Source organism: Danio rerio, chromosome 16, assembly GCF_052040795.2.
Source record: "Danio rerio strain M-AB ecotype USA chromosome 16, GRCz13ab, whole genome shotgun sequence".
Lineage (NCBI taxonomy): Eukaryota > Metazoa > Chordata > Actinopteri > Cypriniformes > Danionidae > Danio > Danio rerio.
Window position 1 is genome coordinate 26,695,386 of NC_141036.1, and position 20,691 is coordinate 26,716,076.

The 20,691-nt window shown below is 39.3% G+C and overlaps 1 protein-coding gene across 9 annotated transcripts in view; it reads right to left on the bottom strand.

Moving 5' to 3' along the window:
- The window catches only part of bcam (basal cell adhesion molecule (Lutheran blood group)), a 115,396-nt gene that overhangs the window by 53,691 nt on the left and 41,014 nt on the right, over positions 1-20,691 (bottom strand). The window lies entirely within an intron of this gene.

Sequence of the window (20,691 nt, forward strand, 5' to 3'; positions counted from 1 at the left end):
TAGATTTTCACTGGCAAATGTAGCCTTGCTTATGCCAATATATCTATGTTTGGAGATCTATTAGATGTCTTTTAAACAAAAAATGCTCGCGGAAAACTACAATGGAGTTTCTGACTCAGTTTTTTGACACATTTGACTTTTTAAAAGTTTACATTATTCAGTAGCCATGTAGCCTGTTACAAAGAAATCTATTAATATTTATTTAAGTCAAGATTTTAACAGACTTTTGGTAAAAAAATAAAATAAAATAAAATAATAATAAAAAGTTTTATTTTGCAGGGTGGAGCAGTCAACAATAGCTGAGAAAGCATTGCTGAGCAGATTTTCAATCATTTGACAAATTTGCTAAGAAAGAAAGAAAGAAAGAAAGAAACAAACAAACAAACAAAAAAGAAATAAGGAAAGAAAGAAACAAATAAGCAAAGAATAAAGGATATAAAGAAACAAATAAGAAAAGAAAGAAGAAAAGAAGGAAAGAAAGAAAGAAAGAAAGAAAGAAAGAAAGAAACAAACAAACAAACAAACAAACAAACAAACAAATAAGCAAAGAATAAAGGATATAAAGAAACAAATAAGAAAAGAAAGAAGGAAAGAAAGAAAGAAAGAAACAAACAAACAAACAAATAAGCAAAGAATAAAGGATATAAAGAAACAAATAAGAAAAGAAAGAAGGAAAGAAAGAAACAAACAAACAAACAAATAAGCAAAGAATAAAGGATATAAAGAAACAAATAAGAAAAGGGAAAGAAAGAAAGAAAGAAAGAAAGAAAGAAAGAAAGAAAGAAAGAAAGAAAGAAAGAAAGAAAGAAAGAAAGAAAGAAAGAAAGAAAAAATAAAAAACAAACAAACATATAGAAAGAAATTTTAGACCAGGGGTTACCAATATGGTGGCTGCAGGCACCAGGTAGCCCTCAAAGATCACATGAGTTGCCCGTAGGCCTGTTCTAAAAAAACTTGAAAACTTTTTCGGAAAAATGAAGTGTTTTTGATATTTCTTTGTTTTCTACTTTGTTAAATGATTGATGATAACTAATGTGAGAAGTCATTAACATGATCAGTGTCTTCACTTGCATATCATTAACTATTAACAATAACATTTAGTTAAAAGTAAATTGAGCATATTTGTTATTTGACAGGTGTGTATCAAACTGGTAGCCCCTGCATATTATTCCATACGCAAGAAGTAGCTCTCAGTTTAACAAAGGTTGGAGACCACTGCGTTAGACTATAAATCCATTCAGTGGATATCTAGCTGATATGTTGAGCTGAAACATGTATTGTTTTCATTTGTTATGTGTCTCTTAGCACCCAGTTTGATTTAAGAAATTACAGAGACAAACTGTTGGAAAAACTGACAGAATGTGAACAATTAAAGCAAGTGTGACTGAAGCAAAATAACTATGTCCATCTCTCTCTGTTTCTCTCTCTCTCTCTCGATGATAAGCTATATTTTGACATGTAACCACAGGATGCTGTAGTTTTCCTATAAATAGGTAAATCATCTCCATCTCTTGATCTCTGAAGACAAACAGTGTGAAGTGGGCTACAAGGTCAGTTCACGCTCAGTCTTTTGTGTTGCCGACATTCCACTGCGCTACTGCGGTGGTCCTGACAACGACATCACGAGTCCAACACATTCAGTCTGAGGCCAGCACTAACCAGTACACATGACCACGAGAGAAGGAGGAAAACATGCTTTCAAGCATAATACGCAGCAATGTAAAGCTCACATTACAACAACCTGTATGTTGAATTAATAAAAGATGAGAGTTATTAAGTATGCACTTCATCATCCTATGCTGAATTTATGTACAAGACATATTAAAAGCCATCCAACACGCTGTTCCGCATGTATAATTTATAGTCTGGTTAGTTAGGCGGGTGCATTTTGTTTAAGAAGGTTATGCCGCAAATCTTAAATTAATTATTCAAATAAATCCTCACAAAATACGTCATCCGTTAATGTTTAATTCTTTTTTTACTTACTTCAAGTTCCTACCATAGAAAAAGTCCAGTCCTCGGATACGTGAGCTTGTGCATGCAAAATTATATATAGAAGCGTATCTGTTTGCTGAAATGATACAAATCAATATTGATGACGTATGTCGCTAAATTTGATCATAGTTTGTTTTGTGGTCAACAAGAAGCGACAGAGTGCAATCTGAGGGCCCGTCTCTAAAGTTTTAAATTACCCGTTTCGGGAAACTCGATTTTGAAATCGCCTCTAAGGGACTGCAATGAAACTCACATGACACTGACAAAAATGAAGAGATGGGATTCTTATTAGGGCATGTCAGCAAAGAGGCAGGGATGAAAAAAAGAGTTAATATTTAATGCAGAGGGACAACTCTCGCTCTCCCGATCACCTCACCGGCCCCCAGGCGGTGCAATTACAGCCCCGTATTTCAAACTTCAGCTCCCAGAACAGATCCGAATGTGAAAATGAAATCTCGGGATGGAAATGGGGGAATGTTGGGGGTTGGGCAGTTAAATTTGAGAGCGGAGAGTGCAAAAAAAAAATGGATGGATGCATAAGGGGGAATATATAAAGAAACAGAGACATCTAAATGGAAGGAGTATAAATGCTGCAATTGAAAGTGTGTTTGCACCCCCCCAAACCCCCATTTATTTTAGCAGAGGCAGATATATGCATTGTTTGGCAGCGCAATCAGTCGGGCTGGATGGCAGTTAATGGTGGAACAGCCAGTAATGGACATCTAAAATGAAGTGAATTAAACAGGAGAGCTCGGAGAGAGAAAAAGATGGAATAAAGCGTGCAAAATGGAGGCAGGAGCAATAAAACAAACATGTTGATTGACAGCAGTGAGGTAGGAGTGGATGAAGAGCTTGTATTAGCGCTGACAGTTACTGTACGAGAGCTGCTGCTGTGTTTTAATGCTACAGCTGCCGCATCCACAATGCAGGCTCTGGCGCACCCGGCGAAACTCATTATTGAGATAGAAGGATAAGGAAAAAAGGAAGAGAGAGAGCTGAGTCAGAAGATAAATAGCAGGGCCATGTGAGAGAGAGACATTACGGCTCGAGTTAATCTCGCTAAAAGGGTTAGGACGGCAAGCACTGCCCCTTCTCTCACTCCCCATCCAGAGCCACTTCACTCCTGTCTCTCTCTCTCTCTCTCTCTCTCTCTCTCTCTCTCGATGTCCCGACATTGCCTTTGTGCCACATGGTTTTCTCTGAGGCACGATAGCATGTTGCATTTATAAATACTGAGCAGTCAGAGCCGCGTGTTTAGGGTGTAGATAACCAGAAGGAAAGAGAGTTATCCTGGCTCAAATGAGACCACATCAACAAAGCTTTGTTCCAGCAGGAAATATGTTTCTGAGGAATGAAAATAAATATGAGCCCATAACATTCCAAATACTGCTTTGTCTACTGGGATTTCTAATATCTGTCTGTATAAAATATTAGAAGTTATCTTATCAGTTTTTGACTGTTTCTACTGATATCTCTTTATAACACGAATAGAAACAATGGGGTAAATATGCCTAAAACCACAAGTAAATGGTGGCAATATTGTGTCTACCTCACTGGATATAAATTTTTATGAATTTACAATTTGTATGAAATTAAAAGCCAAAGCTGATTTTTGGGGAAATAATCTTGATATGGGGCAACACGATGGCATAGTGGTTAGCACTGTCGCCTCACAGCAAGAAAGTTGCTGGTTCGAGTCCCAACTGTGCCAGTTGGCATTTTTGTGTGGAATTTAACATGTTCTCCTCGTGTTGTCGTGGGTTTCCTCCAGGTGCTCCGGTTTCCACCACAGTCCAAAGACAAGTGTTATAAGGTGAATGGAATAAGTGGATGTGTGGATATGAGTGTTATGGATGTTTCCCAGTACTGAGTTGTAGCTGGATGGGCAGCTGCTGTCTTAAAGGTATGCTGGATAAGTTGGCGGTTCAATCTGCTGTGGTGACCCCTGATGAATAAAGGGACTAAACCAAAGGAAAATGAATGAATATTTTGATATGATATAATTATGATATAATTTTACTGAACTACAGTATTATTTCCAGCAACTGGGGTACCGAAAGCCCCCCGTAAATTATGGCTGTTAAATTACAGAAATTTAGCGTAGAATAACGGACATTAAATTAAAGACATTTCTTTAAATTTGAATTTCTGGTAAATTTATGTAATTCAACCTCTGTTATTTTACAGTAAATTTCTTTAAATTTAACAGCCATTATTTACTTTTTTTTTTTTTATAAACCGTAAAATTACAGATTTTTTTTTTACAGAGGTTAATTAGGCAAGTCATTGGACAACAGTGGTTTGCTTTATTGCCAATACAAAAAATGCAGTAAATTGTTGACCCTAAAATTAACCTAAAGGTTGATTTATATCAGCATGACCCACTGCGACTGCCTTGACCGTAGCCATGCATTTATACTTCTGCGTGCTGTATGTGTTGCTCTGCGATACAATTTCTGAAATGCTAGCTGGCAGTAGATTACATATGCCAAGTTCCACTGTGTCCACTGTGTCAATATAATTGAAGTCAGTGCCCCTTTGATTTTTTTTTTCTTTTTAAAATATTTCCCAAATGAAGTTTAACAGAACAAGGACATTTTCACAGTATGTCTTATAATGTTTTTTCTTCTGGATAAGGTCTTATTTCTTTTATTTCGGCTAGAATAAAAGCGGTTTTTAATTTTAAGGTCAAAATTATCAGCCCCTTTAAGCTATTTTTTTTTTCGATCGTGTACATAACAAACCATCGTTATACAATAACTTGCCTAATTACCCTAACCTGCCTAGTTAACCTGAATAATCTAAGCCTTTAAATGTCACTTTAAGTTTCTTGAAAAATATCTAGTGAATATTATTTACTGTCATCATAGCAAAGATTAAATAAATTAAAAAAAAAAAAAAATCTGCTCTATGTCAAACAAAATTTAGGGGAAAAAAGACAGAGGGGCTAATAATTCAGGGGAGGTAATAATTTTGTCTTCAACTGTATATATATATATATATATATATATATATATATATATATATATATATATATATATATATATATATATATATATATATATATATATATATATCCTACACAGTTTATGTACATGTTACATTCATAATTGAATGAAGAAGTCATTTAAATTGCATTCAAATAAGCTTCAATGAACTTATTGGACTTTCACATTTTACTTAATGTATTTGGAAAGTAAATAACATGCGCTCGCTCATTAATGCCAGCTTGCACAACAATTATAATTAAACAATTAAAACAACAATTATTATTTAGTTGTATATGAAAAGTCATGCAGTGTCTTGGCGCCTCTGTAGTCTCCTATGCTCACCAAAAAAAGAAAAGAAAAAAAAAGAATGATTCAGACTATAATGAAATATTTGACCAATTAGTACTAATACATAAAAAATTTAACTCACTGACAATAAAATTTTGAATAGTTGCCACAGTTACATCATACACTAACTCAATTACATCATTCACAATAAACATTTGGTATATTAATGCCATTTCATTTCTGCTCATTCCTCTCTGCCTGATTTCTTACAGGTCACTATGAACTTATCAAGGTCTGCTTTCATGCAGGCCACACACAAACACAGGTTCCCCTCCTCCAGGCCTCTGCTGCTCATGTCCATGTTAATGCTAGTCTCCTGACTTCAGTTAACACTTTTCCTTTTGTCTGTTCTTTCTTTCACCCTCCTTCCCTCCTTAAGCCCCACATTTCTCACACTCAGGTGCTTTATTAGCTGGACAATAAGTGCGGTTGACTTTTGGAGGGGGTACAGAGGGGACCAGCGGGAAGGCTGGCACTCAATCTCCATATATACACACACAACACTCCAAATAAACATCACTGCAGCTTTACTGTAAACTGAGGAAATAACCGGGTTTTACAAATAAATAGATTTATTAAACTTCTGGCAAAAGAAACCATTTCTTTGCACTGCAAAAATGTTGGGTTCCACACAATAAATTTGTACAGGGACATCATGAAGGAATAGTTAATTTATTAGTTTTTTACTAATTTAAGTGGATTGAACATAAAACAAATCAGTTTTCCCCCACAATAACTTAAGATGGGCAGTTTTAACTATTTTTTAAATAACAAACAGCAAACGATTTTTTTTAATTATTTAAGTTTGTAACAAAACTATATGACTCCTAAAGTCCTGATGTTTTTCTGTAAAATGAGCAATATTTAAATGACTGTTTGACCTTTTGCTTAACCTTCACAACACACTTTGCAAAGGCCAAACAATGAGTGGGGTTTCAATTCTGCCTTTCTGAAAGAAAGACTGGCACCATTTTTTAAACCCCGGGATATGAAGTCCTCCTGAACTGCTGTGCCAAAACTGTACAGTGTGAAACAATGTGGCGCTAGAATGTTAGACAGCCAATCATAAACGATACAATGCCTGTCTTATTAAATATTCATGAGCTCTGCACAGAAACGTTCACGCGCTGCATTTCAGCGTCTGAGGAAACCTGTAAAAGTGTCAAACATATTAACTGGAGAAGTGGTGACATTTCTAGGAATAGAGAAGCAGAAACAGGTTTTGAGCTTGTTGCATGCTATATCTGTAGTGCTTTATTACTAATTTAATGATGAACTTTTAATATGTCCCAACGATATATTCAATTTATACTTAATGTCTTTTTATTAATTTACTTGTATATGAAATTATATTTTATTTTATTTTATTTTATTGTTAAGACAGCTTGTGATGATAAGTCTAATGTTATTTTATTGTATTTATTTAATATTTATTTAATGTAATTTATTAATTTACTTGTATATAAAATTTTATTTTATTAATTAAGTTAAGTTTTATTTAATTAAATTCTTAAAATTAATTATTCTATTCTGTTCTATTTTATTTTGTTTTATTTTATTTTATTGTTAAGACTGCTACAAGGAAAGCTAAAGTGTGATGACTAGTTCAAAGGTTTTTACTGTAATGTAATTTATTAATTTACTTGTATATAAAATTTTATAATTTTTTAAAATTTAATTTAAGTTATTTTATTTTATTGTTAAAACAGATACAAAAAGCTGAAGTGTGATGAAAAGTTCAATTTTATTTTATTGTATTTTATTAAATTTCTTTAATATTTCTTTAATGTAATTTATTAATTTGCTTGTATATAAAAATATTTAATTTAATTAAAAAAAACAAATGAAAATTTATTCTATTCTATTTAGTTTTATTGACAGCCACAAAAAAGCTGAAGTGTGATGATACGTTTAAAAGTTTTTAATGTAATATACATGTATATAGAATTTAATTTAATTTCTTTTTATTTTATTGTATTTTTATTTTATTTTATTTTATTAAGAGAGCAACAACAAAAAAGCTGAAGTGTGATAATAAGTTTAATTAAATATTTTCTTTTCTTCAGCACACTTGTGCCCTTTTTCTCTCATATTTCACCCAGTCTGGCAGGAGCCCCATTCTATTTAGTCAAGAATCCCTGTTGGTCTAATGAGCTTCAGTTTGGCAGAGGAGTGAGTGTGGAGGAGCAGAGGGAGGAGGGCAAGTGACTCCAGTCCCTGAGGCGGCTGATGTTTGACTGTACATCCCCGGGTCTGCCTTCCTGTCAACCCCGCACATAGTTAAGCTGCTGTACTATTCCTTTCCCATTTCCAGGTTGGAAAAAGGAAGGAAATGAGGGTAGGATATAAGAAAATGTGCATCTGTTGTGGGCTCTGCGATAAACGTGGAATGACTATGCATAATTACATCTGCAATGCGTATATTACCAGTTTCACCCATGAGCGAAAATTTAATCAAATGATATGCTGTTAATCCTGCAGGATTAAAGCAGACTGTTATCATAACACTGCACGTCTCCATGGTGAAATACAATAAGAGGAGTCTTGTCGAACTGGTCCCGTGAAAACAGGGGGAAGCAAACACCCGGCCGGTCTCATGAGGTCCACTTACGGGACACCCCGCCGCCACACTGACCGCAGCCTGTGTGTGGAGGAAAGATAGTGAGACGCACTGAGCCGTGCAAATCTCAGCTTTGACGGAGTAAAGCACAGCCTAAGAGAGAGAGAGACGTACACTGTAACTCTAAACAGTAAAATAGGAATTTCACTCAAAATTTTTAAAAAGATCATTGGACTTAATAAAAATAAGTTATGTGAACTCAAAATGATATTTTAATGATACCCTTTTAACTGCCTGCTCTACCAAATGGTGGACCATATTTTGACTGTTTAAAATAATGGTTTACACTACACAGTATTGTTGGTTTACAAAAAATCAAACAAACACAATACTGTTGCACTACTACCAGTGGTGTAAAGTAACAAATTACAAATACTTTAATAACTGTAGTTTTTCTAGTCTACTGGTTTTTCTCGGGAATTGTAATTTGCTAAGTTGTTTTGAAAATGTGTATTTTTACTTTCCCTGAAGTACATTTTTTAGTCCTGTATCGGTACTTTTACTCCTCTATTTTCCTTCAACCTGCAATCACTACTTTCTTGTATATGGTGATTGTCTAAAGTAGAAAAATCAGTCCTGTGATTCTTGTCCAATCAAATCACACCTAGAAGGTAAATCGCATCATACTGAACAACCTTAAGATATGGGCACTTTATAAATGCAGCAAACCTTTTGGAAGCATATCCAAGAAAATCTTTACATGCAGAGACTTTTTATAGACCGCATGTCACTGATGAGAAAATGAAGGATGTCGACTGTACGAAGACTGAAATCACCAAACAGCCTTAAACAATCAGTAAATGGAACGAATGAAGAATGGAAGGAAGAGCTTCATTACATCTAAGGACCAAACAAGAAATGAAAAAAAAGAATGAACAAAAGAACGAAGGATGAAGGTAATGAACGAAAAAAAGGACAAAATAAATGAGGAAAGGATTCAAAGAAGGAATGAAAGAACAAACGAATGAACGAACAAAGGACCTAATAAAGGAACAAAAATATGAACAAATGAATGAGCGAATGAATGAAGGGGGAAACAAAAGAAGGATCAATGAATGAAAAAAGGACAAAACAAACAAACAATGTAAGGAAGGAAGGTTCGAAAGAATGAACGAATATAGGAAGATCACTAAATGCACAACAGAATGTTACAGTGTACATCCCTGCAGCAATTGCATGTAAATGCATTAGCATTTCACAGTGTAATACTTACTACTCACTACTCATGAGTACTTTTAAAAGAGCTACTTTTTACTCATATTTTGGACAATATTACCAAGATATTTCTACATTTTTGGGCAAGTAATGGAACTTTTGATTGAGTATGATTATTTCACCACAGACTACTACAACTGATTGGTTTTATTGTAAAAAAAAAAAAAAAAAAAAAGACATGTTAAATGAGAATCTGATTTTTTTTTTTTAATAAATATTATTTAGTATTCAAAAAGGTTTTATTTTGATCATTTTTTTAAAACAAATTGGTTGTACACAACATTTTTTTCTGATTTTCATAGTATCTGTATTAATTATGGTACTTTTACCATAACTTGACATATTAACCATTTGGTAAAGGTTGATATTTTAGAAATTATGGAATGTGTAAAAAAAAAAGCATTGAGTGTGTTAACTAGCGACATTAAGAGTTAAGATATGCAATCCATATATTTTTTTTCTTGGTGAGGCATTTACAGGGATAACAATAAATTGATCTATTATGGTTGTCAATTTGATCTGTGGTAACAACATCATCCAGCCCTACTTTTCAATATTTTAATATGGTATATGAGGAAGTATGTGGTAGGACTTTTAATTTGTCAGTAACCTGGGTCAAGCGATTTCAATAAACTGATCATTATTTTGATGAGTAGGCTGAATGTTAATAAGAAATACCTTTGCAATTCATATTTTTTTAATATACAATATTTAGCAGCTAATTTGTATTTTATGACTTATACATGTATTTTAGTATGATTTGCCCATTCTCCAGAGGGGTAGGATAAAGGGCTGTGGTTTAAGGGCATGTCTCCTTAAAAATTAAATCATATGACATTTGTACAATTTAGCCACTTTTCGGCAATATTCCATTTTTTTTATTTCCTTTGCAAAAAATTACTGTGCCTATAATGTGGTACAGTGAGAGTATCAGATGGGAACACTAAGGGACTTCTGTGGGAATGCAGAATATTTTGGAGGCCATGTCGGAGTCATAATATTAGAATTGGATCTGAAATTCTCAATATTTCATGACAATCCTCTGATACATATTGTAATATGTATACAAAATAGCATCAAAGCAAATTATGTTTTGATGCCTGATTTCAGGTCTAAAGGACAATGATGAACAATTAATTATAAATTCATGCATTTAGCATAGCATAGTGTAAATGAAATTAGATAAATTGCAGATTATTGATTTAATAACTAACATTTATAATTTTAAATTTTCCTTGTGAGATCAGCCTGGCCAGTCCAATCATCACAAATGGATTCCCTGTAGTACAAAATAAAATAAAGTTTTACTAACTTAAACCTAAAAAATAAAAATAAAAAATGAATCTGTATGAACATGAAATATTTGAGGCAGGGAGTTTTCACAAATATTTGGAGTAACCTGAATTGATGAGCTTTTACAGTGGGAGCGGGAGTTGAAGAAGGGAGGACAGATGCTGATAAAGCGTGATGATAGGGTGAAGGACAGAGCGAGGGGAGGAGAGGCACAGGTCAGGGTTAGCTTGCGTCCCGCTGTTTCCAGCACAATGCTATTAGAGTCAGTCCTGCACCTGCCTGCCTCCTCTCCGCTTCAATCTCTCTCTCTCCACTTTTTCTCCACCTCACGTCTCTCCCTCCAGATTTCTTTTCTTCCTGCTGCTTCTGCTTCTCTCTTATTTTTTCCCTGTCTCCGGTATAAAGTGAGTTTGTTTACAGTGTTGACAGTGCTAACAGCAGACTGAGGGCTAAAGGTCAGATTCACACATACACACAGAAGAGGAGACACACACACACACACACACACACACACACACACACACACACACACACACACACAAAGCTTTCATCTTTCCTCTCCAACATTTCACTCACTCTTCTGTTGGAGATCTGAGGATTTTTTTTTTCCCCTTTGCAAAAAAGTACTGTGGCCATACTGTGGTGCGTTGAGAGTATCTGATGGGAACACTAAGGAACTTCTGTGGGAATGCAGAATATTTTGGAGGCCATGTAGGAGTCATAATATTAGAATTAGATCTGAAATGCTCAATATTTGATGCCAATCTTCTGATTCATATTGTAATATGTATACAAAGAGCATCAACGCATACTGTTTTGATGCATGATTTATGGTCTAAAAGACAATGCTGAACAAATAATGATACATTCGTGCATTTAGCATAGCTTAGTGTAAATAAAATTAGATAAATTGCAGGTTATTGGTTTGATAATTAACATTTATCATTTTAAAAGTATCTTAAACTAAAACTAAAATAAAAACATTTCCACTCTAAAAAGATCAGAAACTGACTAAAATATTATAATCAAAAGAGAGAATTTCAAATGTATCAACAAAAAATACAATAGTTACTCGGTAATCAAAAAAATTAAACAATAAAATATTTTATATATATGAGCAAAATCACACGAGTAGCAGTGTGATGTGGCTGTAAATCGGCACTGGTGAGAGGTGTGCATTGGTTCGAGGTCGCAGGGCGAGTGCCTTACTGCCCCCTGCCAGATATTGTGTTTATACAACAGTTCGACGGCATAATCGTTTGTATAAAAAAGAAAATCAAACTACTTTCTTCTGCCATTCATTCACATCTGCAGCTATACATCAGAACAGCAGAAACCGTTAATAATTCACCAATGTCACTTAAGAGCTAGCATTTGAATGATCCTCCTGCATATGGTCTAAAGAAGTGATGACCAAACAAGTAACTTTTGGTCACATTTTAAGATTATAAGGCTGAACAACATGAAATGCCACCAGTCTAAAGAGATTTCCCAGTATTTCTCTGTTGCAATCAGGAATTTACAATAATTAACCCAGAAAAAGCCAAAGCAAAGCAAGCACTATCAGTTTCTGTGATATAAATACAGCACTACAAAATACAAAAGAGAGAGATCCACTCAGATTGTCACTTAACTGATTTAAAATGATTTGTTCAGCTCTAGCTTGAAATTTACGCTTAGAAAATACTGTTTTTCTCCCCTAAGCACTTAATATGCGGCCTCTGTCAACTGTCACGTTCTTTGGTTTGCTCAGACAGGCTGATGGCGGCCGATGGCTCCAAAATGATAACTATTTAAAAACAGGCACTATCCTTATGAATAAGTGATGTTTGTAAACAAATTTCGGGAGGAGCATGCGCAGAAGTTTCAGTATCGAATACGTCATTGACAATTATCCCATCATCAAATCAGTTTCTGAGCAACGCCTATATATACCAAAGCTGTCTTACCTGCAGCATCTCACGACTTCAGCATTGGCACATCCAATCGCGGTAGCCTCGTCCAAACAGCAAATTTCCATAAGGATGACACGGCTCCTCTTGCAAACTCCAAGCCGACGTCCAGCGCATCAACACTCGGCAGAGCATATCACCAGAGTCCGCGGTCTTAACTTAGGCCCGCCACGCCGCCGCTCTTTCAGACACCGGCAACAAACCTGAGCCGCTCCCCAGTTGGAAACCACCGGCCCAGATCAAGCGAGTGCCAGGCCACCGCTCTACAGGCGAAGCGCCACCATCGGCCAATTCGCCATGACAGCGTGAGCACGTCTCCGCTACGGGCTCATCCACCCCCCACGCACGGAACATTTCCACTTAGTAGCGCCCGCAATCACTGCTCTCGGCGCCCCAAATTTAGGAAAAACAAGCCAGTCCGCTCGTGAGTGTGACGTCACGCGAAGCGGCTTCCGGGTCCAAGCGCTCTATTTAACTACATGGGGAGACCCATGAAATGGTAATTATAACGTTTACAAAGCGATTTATTACTTTCGAAAATCATGATCACAATATATATGTCTATGCCTCATACATGATGCAAGTGATTAATTTTATAAATTGTTAAAAATGTTTGGTATTTGTTATGCAGCAAGCCCAAAAATGGTTGTGTACAACATGAATCTGTATAAAAGTAACTTATCGTGTAATATGTTTAAAATTGATCATAAACAAATAATTTCTTAACTTACTGCATGGGGAGACTCATGAAATGTTAATTATAATGTTTACAAAGCAATTTATTACTTTCGAAATCATCATCACTACGGGGTATATGCCAAAGCATGCTAATAGGACTCTTTAATTTCCCAGTAACCTGGGCTAAGCACTTCGGGCGAATTGAATGCCAATGCAAAGCCAGTGCGTTTAAGGTCTGTTTTCTTTAAAAATGAGCGATCTCCACTAGCTGAGTGATATCGCCATATCTTTATAATATGAGCATTTATTTGACCCCAGTATGTTTAATGGAGCTTATGCGTTAGCCTGCCGATTCTGACGACCGCGTGCGAGTAAACAGCTTCTGTCTAATTTTACGCTTGAGCAACCAAATAAATGCTAAAGTTAATTTAACTGAATGTATTTTAATGATATTACAACATCGATGCTGTATAAGGAACTGTACAAAACGGAAAAAGTTCACAATAACAGGTCACTGGAAGTGTATCAGCATGGGAAAAGCAGTAGTTCAGCATATACCCTATACATACGTCCACACCTTATATCTGACGGGCAGAAAGTGATTAATTTTTATAAATTGCTTATTGTTTTTTGGTAATTGTTATGCAGCAAGCAATGCTTGTGTACACTGATTTTGTATAAAATTAACTTTATTGTATAAAATTAACTTTATTGTGTGATGAGAATTTAAAGTGATCATAAACGAAGAAATTTCTCAACTCAAATGAGTGGCGGCTTGGACCCGGAAACAGTATTACTTGCGTCACCAATAGGTCACCACTTAACAAGCGGAGTCTTCCTTCATGCCGCTTGCAGATTAAGCAGGTTTGTTCAGGCCCTGATGCAAGTTCCAGCGTGAGGCTGCCTCCGCTGATGTCACCAACGCCGGCAGCCCCTTCTCTCTTCTCTTTTCCTTCCACCTGTGATCCTAGGGCCATCAGTAGCGCGAGCACGCCTCCGCAATCGGCTCTAGCCCCCAACTTTCTTCAGGCCCCGACGCAAGTTCCAGCGTGAGGCCGCCTCCGCTGATGTCACTAGCGCTGGTAGCTCTCCTCTCTTCTCTTTCCTTCCACCCGTGATCCTAGGGTCATCAGTAGCGCGAGCATGCCTCCGCAAACGGCCCTAGTCCCCAACTTTCTGTCAGGCCCCGACGTAAGTGCCAGCGCGAGGCCGCCTCCGCTGACGTCACTTACGCTGGCAGCCCCTCTTCTCTTTTCCTTCCACCTGTGATTCTAGGGTCATCAGTAGCGTGAGCACTCCTCCGCAAACGGCTCTAATCCCCAACTTTCTGTCGGGCCCCAACGTAAGTGCCAGCGTGAGGCTGCCTCCGCTGACGTCACTTACGCCGGCAGTCCCTCTTCTCTTTCCCTCCCACCTGTGATTCTAGTGTCATCAGTAGCGTGAGCACGCCTCCGCGAATGGCTCTAGTCCCTAAATTTCTGTCAGACCCCGACGTAAGTGCCAGCGTGAGGCCGCCTCCGCTGACGTCACTTACGCCGGCAGCCCCTCTTCTCTTTTCCTTCCACCTGTGATTCTAGGGTCATCAGTAGCGTGAGCACGCCTCCGCAAACAGCTCTAATCCCCAACCTTCTGTCGGGCCCCGACGTAAGTGCCAGCGTGAGGCTGCCTCCGCTGACGTCACTTACGCCGGTAATCCCTCTTCTCTTTCCCTCCCACCTGTGATTCTAGGGTCATCAGTAGCGTGAGCATGCCTCCGCAAATGGCTCTAGTCCCTAATTTTCTGTCAGACCCCGACGTAAGTGCCAGCGTGAGGCTGCCTCCGCTGACGTCACTTACGCCGGCAGCCCCTCTTCTCTTTTCCTCCCACCTGTGATTCTAGGTTCATCAGTAGCGTGAGCATGCCTCCGCAAACGGCTCTAGTCCCTGATTTTCTGTCAGGCCCCGACGTAAGTGCCAGCATGAGGCTGCCTCCGCTGACGTCACTAACGCCGGCAGCCCCTCTTCTCTTTTCCTCCCACCTGTGATCCTGGGCCACGTATAGACTATATTCCTTAGATTCATCGTCTAGGTACTTAACATGTATAAACTTAAGTACGTTATTAACGTTTACATAGACAACACGCGTCTATAAAATAAATTGCTTAATTAAATAAATTTGATAAGTAATTCTGGAGTAATAATAACACCAAGCTGATAAGCAACTTCAGCTCAGAAATCATCCAGAATCCCATTACTAGCTTACCCCATCTATTTTCACTGCGATTTCAAGTCGCAATTGCACTCAGTATAAACCATGGAACTCCATTCAAAACTTCAGGTACTGCTCAATGCTCCTTGCACTACCTTAAGTTCCTTTAATCCTATCAATTAAGTTTTCCACAGAAATTAAACCTAAAAGTCAGTGGAAATGCGCTATAGTTGCCCCCTTTTTTACCATTTCAACCTCTAAACCTTTCCTAACCCTGGTCATTAACCCCTTTAAGGAGTTCTATTATAAGGTTGCTGCTGCACAGCGACCGCTCTCATTGGGGATGCACACCCTATTACGTACTACTGCAAGCACAGTGGCTGCTTCCACTCTAGACACACGCCTTATTATGCTCCACTGCAAGCGCAGTGACTGCTCCTATGGTAGACGTACACATCATTATTATGCACCACTGCTAACGCAGTGACCGCTCTCACTGGAGACGCACACCTTATTTATCATGTGCCACCGCAAGTGCAGTGACAGCTCCCACTAGAGACGTACACCTCATCAAGCATCACTGCTAGTCCAGCGACCGCTCCCACCGGGGAAGCCCACCTTATTATTATGCACCACTACAAGTGTAGTAACCGCTCCTACTGGAGACGTACACTTTATTATGCACCACTGCAAGTGCAGTGACCGCTCCTACGGGAGACACACACTTGATTACACACTACTGCTAGTGCAGTGACCACTCCTACGGGAGACGCATATCTTATTATGCACCACCGCTAATGCAGTGACCGCTCCTATGGGAGACGTACACCTTATAATTATGCATCACCGCAAGTGCAGTGACTGCTCCTATGGGAGACGTGCAAGTGCAGTGACTGCTCCTACGGGAGACGCACACCTTATAATTATGCACCACTGCAAGCGCAGTGACTGCTCCTATGGGAGATGTACACCTTATTACACACTGCCGCTAGGGCAGCGACCACTCATACCCCATACAGGAGACACACACCTTATTATCATGCACCACTGTTAGTACAGTGACCGCTCCTACGGGAGACGTACACCTCATAATTATGCACCACTGCAAGTGCAGTGACCGCTCTTACGGGAGACGCACATCTTATAATTATGCACCACTGCAAGCGCAGTGACTGCTCCTACGGGAGACGTACACCTTATTACAAACTGCCTCTAGGGCAGTGACCACTCATACCTCATTCAGGAGACACACACCTTACTATTATGCACCACTGTTAGTACAGTAACCGCTCCTACGGGAGACGTACACCTTATAATTATGCACCACTGCAAGCGCAGTGACCGCTCCTACGGGAGACGTACACCTCATAACTATGCACCACTGCAAGTGCAGTGACTGCTCCTACGGGAGACGTACACCTTATAATTATGCACCACTGCAAGCGCAGTGACTGCTCCTACGGGAGATGTACACCTTATTACACACTGCCTCTAGGGCAGTGACCACTCATACCCCATACAGGAGACACACACCTTATTATCATGCACCACTGTTAGTACAGTGACCGCTCCTACGGGAGACGTACACCTCATAATTATGCACCACTGCAAATGCAGTGACTGCTCCTACGGGAGACGCACATCTTATAATTATGCACCACTGCAAGCGCAGTGACTGCTCCTACGGGAGACATACACCTTATTACACACTGCCTCTAGGGCAGTAACCACTCATACCTCATACAGGAGACACACACCTTACTATTATGCACCACTGTTAGTACAGTGACCGCTCCTACGGGAGACGTACACCTTATAATTATGCACCACTGCAAGCGCAGTGACCGCTCCTACGGGAGACGTACACCTCATAACTATACACCACTGCAAGTGCAGTGTCTGCTCCTACGGGAGACGTACACCTTATAATTATGCACCACTGCAAGCGCAGTGACTGCTCCTACGGGAGACATACACCTTATTACACACTGCCTCTAGGGCAGTAACCACTCATACCTCATACAGGAGACACACACCTTACTATTATGCACCACTGTTAGTACAGTGACCGCTCCTACGGGAGACGTACACCTTATAATTATGCACCACTGCAAGCGCAGTGACCGCTCCTACGGGAGACGTACACCTCATAACTATACACCACTGCAAGTGCAGTGTCTGCTCCTACGGGAGACGTACACCTTATAATTATGCACCACTGCAAGCGCAGTGACCGCTCCTACGGGAGATGTACACCTCATAACTATACACCACTGCAAGTGCAGTGTCTGCTCCTACGGGAGACGTACACCTTATAATTATGCACCACTGCAAGCGCAGTGACCGCTCCTACGGGAGACGTACACCTCATAACTATGCACCACTGCAAGTGCAGTGACTGCTCCTACGGGAGACGTACACCTTATAATTATGCACCACTGCAAGTGCAGTGACCGCTCCTACGGGAGACGTACACTTTATAATTATGCACCACTGCAAGCGCAGTGACTGCTCCTACGGGAGACGTACACCTTATGCACCACTGCAAGCACAGTGACCACTCCTATGAGAGACTCATACCTCATCATACACCACTGTCAGCACAGTGACAGTTATTACGGGGATGCATACTTTAACACACAACATTGCTAATGCAGTGACCACTCCCACGGAAGACGCCCGTCTCCTGTGGGAGCAGACACTCTTGCTAGAGACATTCATCATGCACCACTATCAACACAGCAACTGCTTCCTCCCCAAATCACTTACCCTATAACTCAACAGCACCCCTCCAAATTTTTAAGATCAGCAAATTTTGGGGGGCTTGCACATTGTCTGGCTGCTGTCCTGTAACAAATAGCGTTTTTTGGGGAGCGCTCTGGGGCCGGGCTAGATACTTCGCTCGAATCCCAACTCCTCTTTGTTTCCTTATAAGGGGAATAACTCGAGTTGGGGTGTCTCCTCGAGCTCAGAGCCCTCCCCCCGGACAGCACGCCAAATACTGTTTATACTTAAACGAATGCAAGTGTGAACTCGTGAAGTGATGTTTGTAAACAAATTTCGGGAGGAGCATGCGCAGAAGTTTCAGTATCGAATACGTCATTGACAATTATCCCATCATCAAATCAGTTTCTGAGCAACGCCTATATATACCAAAGCTGTCTTACCTGCAGCATCTCACGACTTCAGCATCCCTCCACCACCCCGTCACCTCACCTCTTGCATTGCATTCATGGGGGGAGCGCTCCGGGGCCGGGCTAGATACTTCGCTCGAATCCCAACTCCTCTTTGTTTCCTTATAAGGGGAATAACTCGAGTTGGGGTGTCTCCTCGAGCTCAGAGCCCTCCCCCCGGACAGCACGCCAAATACGCTTTATACTTAAACGAATGCAAGTGTGAACTCGTGAAACTACATAGTTGCAATCTAAGCATCTACATTCTCAACTAAAAAGCCTAAAAAGTACATTATGTTGTCCAAGAGCAGGACTATTTGTCAAACGGTACTGTCCTCTGCTTGTTGCTGTATGTGGTTGGAGTAATGCACAAGGGTGAAGGGGCTGTACTAGTGCTGTTATTTGCAGAATATTACACGGCTATCAGCCAATCAGATTCAAGAACCAGATCGAACTGTTGTGTGCACACATAATATATATATAATTTTATTTTTAAACAACTAAAACGACAAAGCAACACTAATACTATAACAATTCAGAATGGGACAGAAAATTAAAAAAAATTGTAAAACAAAAATTATACAAAGTTCTATAAAATTATTCTCACTATTAATAAAAACTACATAAGTTACCAGTTACCACTAGTAACACTTACCAAGCCATTTAAAGAACACTATGGTATCACCGCGGTATGAAAAAGAAATTCCAACTGTCCTTGTCGTTGCTCTTTCTCAAGCCATTTTTATCAGTATATTGCACTGTTTGGAGAGGATTTATGTATGATTATGGCTGGGCTTAGACTGACGGGACAAAACATGACATGCCATCATCAGCCGGGACTGTCTGTACAGGTTATCAGTGTCTCGAAGCAAAAACACAGCGCTAAGCCTCTAGTATGAAACCACTCTTCCATTTCATCCCTCCATTTCACTGGCTCTCCTTTACCTCCGTTTCACTCTCTCTCCTCTCCCTATTAGGACGGATTAGCTTCATAATGCTTGAACGGCCATGAGTAAGTGGAGGGTAACGAGTCACAGTCCTCCAGACGCTCGGGGTTTGTGTCTGTAACTCAGGGCAGAGAGCGGGTAAACAAAGTCACAGAGTCTGACAGAGGGATCGATGTAGCTCATGGTCGGCTAATCCATCTTATCCCCGTTAGCGTAGCGTAGCGCACTCTGCCTTTAATGATTCCCCTTCTCTCCTGTGCAATTACCCCACAGATTCTCATCGTTCCTCATATTTTACTGTACCTTCTGTCTTTCTTTCCATCCTTGCTGTGCCAAGCTGTCAAGGTCTCGTGAGCCACTTTGATTGATTAAAACAGAGGGTCACCTAGCATAGAGGACGCTAAAACACACAGACACACACACACAGACAGGCACTAGCAGACCTTCATTGGTGGCGGTAGGAAATCCACTTTGTTGCGAACTTAATTATGCTAAATATTAGCGGCAGAGCATGTGAATGGTCTTTAGTGGAAACAAGGGTTTGTCTGGAGGGTATCTGGACAGCAATGATGACTGTCTGACAGTTGTATCATAATGATGTACTGTAGGTCTATATTAAAAGACAACTTACGAAATAGCTATGCAAACCGACATGAGTTTTAAAAATGATTATGGGAGAAGAAAAAGACTGACGAGTGAGACCACTAAAATGGTTGTCTGTGTATGTATTATACAGTGCTGGGTAGTTATGTGTTTACATGTCATGTGGTCAAGATTTGGTGATCTAAATATGAAAATTAAGAATTTGTAACTAGATCACATTTTAAAAAAAGATTATAATGATATGGCAACTACTTTGTATGGACTACATGATTACATATCATTCATACAATGGCAGTCAATTATTATCTCCATCACTCTCCATTGACTTATTTCCTGCTTTACCAGGTGCTGCCACAGTGGAATGAACCACCAATTACTCCGGCAATTGTTTTACACAGTGAACATCCTTCATCCTTCAATCCAGTATAAAGAGTACAATCCTCAGTGTTGGGAAACACCCACACACTCTTTCATTCACACACTACAGATTAGGTTTAATCAATTTTGGACTGTGGGTGAAACAGGAACATCCAGAGGAAACCATCATGAACATGGGGAAAATGTGCAAACACACGGACTGCTAATTCACTATCATTCAAACAAGTACAAATCCATTGCTTCTGCAATCACCTGAACCCCTACAGTATATACAAAGCCAGGATCCCCTCTTCTCTCCCCCACCCCACCAC